This window comes from Austrofundulus limnaeus, unplaced genomic scaffold, assembly GCF_001266775.1.
Source record: "Austrofundulus limnaeus strain Quisiro unplaced genomic scaffold, Austrofundulus_limnaeus-1.0 Scaffold11, whole genome shotgun sequence".
Classification (NCBI taxonomy): Eukaryota; Metazoa; Chordata; class Actinopteri; order Cyprinodontiformes; family Rivulidae; genus Austrofundulus; species Austrofundulus limnaeus.
In genome coordinates, this window is record NW_013952413.1 from 3,169,782 (window position 1) to 3,174,334 (window position 4,553).

Sequence of the window (4,553 nt, forward strand, 5' to 3'; positions counted from 1 at the left end):
TGTTGTAATTATTATTTTATTCAGCCTTGTTTATTTTATTTTTATTTTTATTTTTTTTATTATTGACAGAAAGTGGCCTGACGTAAAATTGGAATTTTGGTCCCCTTGTGAATTTGACCCCCTTGTGTCAGTGTTACATTTTGGCCATGACAGTAATTTTGAGTCTGATTAATTTAAATGTAATTTATTGCACTGACAAATTGCCACCAAGCAGTTTCATCCAAATAAATATCATATTTCAAATTGTTGGTGTTTGAGCTGCAACAGAGAAGCAGCATGTTGTCCTGCAGGAGGACATCTATGATCATGGAAGGTGAGGGAGACAAACCATTGGAAAATATGAGTCAGTCACAGATGAAGCTGAAATGTTAGGATTCAGAGCACTGACAGAAGAGATGGAAGGAAGATCCTGCATAGAACAAGAAAACGACTAGTAACTTTGTGCAAATAAACTTTATTATAGGAGGTTATTTTTAAAATACAAACTGTCCTTACTTGTTTTTGTTCTGTTGTTGCCAGCTTGTTACAGAAACCAACCTGTAGAGTGTTGAATATTAAACATCTGAATCAGACAGACTAAAGCTACTGATTAAAATAGGGTAGATAAATGTGCACGACATACAAGGTGTGTCTGTAATAAATGCCACATAGGACAGCCCGTGATGCACTACACAAGGTGCCCTCTTTTTTCACTTCAGCTCCTGCCCTCCAAAATGTCTGTGCACAGCAACACTGCCCTGTACTGCAGAGCGCTGCCTCCCTCCCTATGGGTTTGTGACCAACAACCTGTGCACTTTTATTTTCCCCATGACTAATAAAATATGGGAGAGCGGGGCTTGTTGTCACAAGGGCAATTATCTTCTCCACCAGAGGGTGCAACTACTGTAAAAAGTGGAATACGACTAGATTTCTTCCTTTACATGATCAGGTCAGGTGTTTTGACCTATAGAAGAGACGAGCACATTGTGAGGTGAGATGAGCACCAATTAACCTTTTTGCACAACCCAAAGTAAAAAAAAAAAAAAAACAAAACAAAAAAACAGCTGAAATATTTCAAAATAAGCTTCTTTCAGATAAAAAATCCTAACAGTGATGCTTGTGGACTTGTTAGAGGAGACATTAAGGCATCCTGTCATACCTTAGTCATTGTTCAGTTTTAAGCTAACTTTGAGAGGTCRCATTAGAATACAAGGTCGTTTGGGTCAATATGTCTCAGTCATTTTGGGGTAAGTTGTCACATGTGGCAAGTTTCAAAAAGGATTTAAATTAACAGAGAATCTGCTTATCAGTAGTTGTCATAATATTTTTACTTTATTTTTACAGAAAAGGGGTAGTTTAAAGGAGAGCAGAAAGCAACAAGACATGGTCAGGAATTACAATGTCAACTTTATTTATAAAACATTTTTAAAAACAGCTAATAGCTGCACCAAAGTGCTGTACAGCAATCCACAAATATCACAAACTACAATAATTGCTAAAAATACAAAAATTACAAATGGAAAACAGCACATTGCAGTGCAGAACCTGACAGGATGTTGAGGGCAGTCAGGCAAATGACCCTACAGGTAACTAATAAATCAATCAGGAGGACCCAGGACTGACCAGATACTCTAGGCCAAAGCACCAACCAAGCTATTCCAGTCCCTAGCAAGCCAGCCATCATCTTAACCAACACATTAACTCCAGAGGATATTAGGCCTTACTCAAAAGCTGGTCCAAGAAAAGAAGTTAAGCAGCAGAGGAAAAAAATAGAAAAACTGCTATTCTCACTGACACACCTGTGAAGGAGGCACTTGACAGGTAAAGGGGAAAAAAAGACCATTTGAAAGGAAATGCAAGACAACCAAATCCAAAACACCAAAGAAGCAAAACACAGGGAAGAAACTATAGGTAGAAAAAGGAAAACTAGAGAAGATGAGTCCCTGTGCCTGGTCTGTGTGGAGCCATTTGGAAACAGCCAGGAGAAACATGGGTGCAGTGCATAWTATGCAAAGGATGGACCTATGAAGAATGCACCCCTGGCAAATCAATCTACGCATGCCAGAACTGTGATTCAGATGATGAGTCTGACTGTGAGGAAATTATTTGACAGTTTTTTGTTTGTTTGTTTGTTTGTTTGTTTTATCAAGATTTTATGAATGGATCTTCTAGTTGTCATTGGAACAAGGTTCATATTTCAGGACTGGTCTAAGTTTTATAATGAAACAATGCTTTTTTAAAATTGAATCTGGAATTTATTTTTGAGCTAAAGAAAGGTAAAACACGCATTTGAGGCTGAGAGCTATAGTTTGGCCTGTGTGCAAGCAGTTCTCAAGGACTGTAATCCATTTCATGTTACATATTTCTTATGTTAGCATTTGTTCAATTATTTTTTCAAGCTCAATAATAAACATTTTCTGTGCCTGACTTCAACTCTCAACTTCACTTTTGAGTAAAAAAAAAAGAACAGCAATAATTTTGTCATTGGTTTATTAGTTGCAAAATCCAGTATGACATCTTACCCCATACAGTGAGACAACTTACCGTGTTGCGGGGCAACATGTCACATGTTCACTCTCTCTATTTGATTGCTCATAACTCTGCACTGATGCAAAATGTGAAAATGACATGGATACAAAATATATACCCAAGACTTTGGTCTTTCATCTGGTACGCATTTCTTTTTTACATGATGTTTTGCTTCCAAAAAATATATAAAAGTGTAAAAAGTGTGACAACAAGCCCCGGTCTCCCCTATCTATCAAACGCAATTTAGCCATGTTAATATATTTGCTTAAACTTGAAAGATTTTTAGATCAGTTTAATTTATCCAAAAACAATCTTGATGAACATCTCTCAGAGGCTGACCCACCAGTATAAAACCCACAGGGCTCTGAAAACATGACCCAATATAAGATGTTACCAAATATTCTTCACATTAAAACTATTAGAGACTTTAAATTCACAAATTCAAGCAGAAATTATATTGCTTTAATAATGGAGAAACACATACAGTACACTGGCTTTATTCTAAAATACACAGTAAGTTCCATACTTTAGGTTCATAGTGAATATAAGCAGATTCAAGTTGGTTCAAGGTTCTTTAATCAAGATTTGGATTACATGTTGGTCAAAATCTGATTGTCCTCAAGCAGGAACATATTTATCAAATGCTGATTATGTCAAATACAAATTATCTTTAACTAAAATTATACAAATACAGATGACTCATAAACAAAGAAAGAATTACAATCTGCTTTCAAATTTTGATAATTCAAGTGATAAATTAAAAAAGCCCAATTTGTTAAAATTGCATATGGCACTTCTTGTTCCATTAAGTTTTTAATTAAGTTTATTTGAACAAATAGCAAGGGAACTGAAAAGATATTTAGAACTTTTAGAAGTGGGGTTCTTTGAAGGCTCTGGATAATGACTTTAAAATAGTTTAAATCAGTTTGTTGAAACAGTTTAACTCTGACAGGACTGATCTGTCTGAATGGAGTCAAAACCAAAGTGGTAAATGGTTCACAGATTAAACATCATCTCTTTAACCTCCACAGCTTCTGCAAAGACAGAGTTTACAGAGTTACTCATTCACACAGCATTATGTACTTTTACACACTATGAACAGCGTTTTTTAGATATTCTCACTCATACAGGAAAGGCATAGCAGTGAGGGGATACAGTGTTTTGCTTAAGGACACTTTGGCACACTGTAAGCTCATGCAGAGAAAACCTTCCAAACAAAGAATCTACACACAAGTCTCCCCCCAAAATATTATCAAAAAATAGTTCAGGTGTAAAAAATGTAGTGGTTCAAACAGTTATTTAAAGCTTTACGGTGTCAAATTATTTTAGCAGACATATTAGGATGTCCCCGTACATACTGTAAAACTGACAGCAGTTTGTGAAGTAGCATTAATGTGAAACAATCAGCGCTTGGACCAAAACAGTAAAAATAATCTAATAAACTAATTGTCATAATAAACTAATAATAAACTAATGTCATTATTCAACAATATGTTTCAATAGTTTTGTGAAGCCATAGTCAAAAGAGAAACCAAACAAAATACAATAAACTTACATCTTTATGAAACACTGGGCCAGAGGGTTTTATCATCTTCTACCAAATACACATTGGACCTTCTGACGACTCTCTGTCCATCCAGGACTTTGAGGTCTTCAAATGCTGCTTGTGGTCCCTCGAACCCATTATAAAACTCGTGGAGATAAAGCTTTTCAGGTGGTGGACCCGAGGCTCTGGGATGCTCTCCCTCTGTCCTTTCGCTGTTCAGATTCTTCTGACTCTTTTAAGAAACATCTTAAGACATTTTTATTCAGACAGGCTTTTAGTTAATGYGCTTTTTATTGTGTTTTAATTGTTGTTTTTTATATTTGTGATCTGTTTTATTGTTTTTAGTTATTTTGCTCTCTGTTAAGCACTTTGTGATGTTTGTGTCTGTGAAAGGTGCTATAGAAATAAAGTTTACTTACTTACTTACTTACTTACTGACTGACTGACTGACTGACTGACTGACTGACTGACTGACTGACTGACTGACTGACTGACTGAC

At 35.8% G+C, this 4,553-nt stretch overlaps 1 protein-coding gene and 1 long non-coding RNA gene across 3 annotated transcripts in view; both read right to left on the reverse strand.

Annotated features, from left to right (window-relative positions):
• LOC106513288 (bile acid-CoA:amino acid N-acyltransferase-like) overlaps positions 1 to 4,553 on the reverse strand; it is a gene marked incomplete at its 5' end in the record, with an annotated part of 37,100 nt that overhangs the window by 25,216 nt on the left and 7,331 nt on the right.
• On the reverse strand, positions 2,949 to 4,357 carry LOC106513290 (uncharacterized). Its single transcript, XR_001309769.1, has 2 exons — positions 4,064 to 4,357; positions 2,949 to 3,542 (listed from the first exon to the last, which is right to left on the reverse strand). It is a non-coding gene; the product is annotated as an uncharacterized LOC106513290 (long non-coding RNA).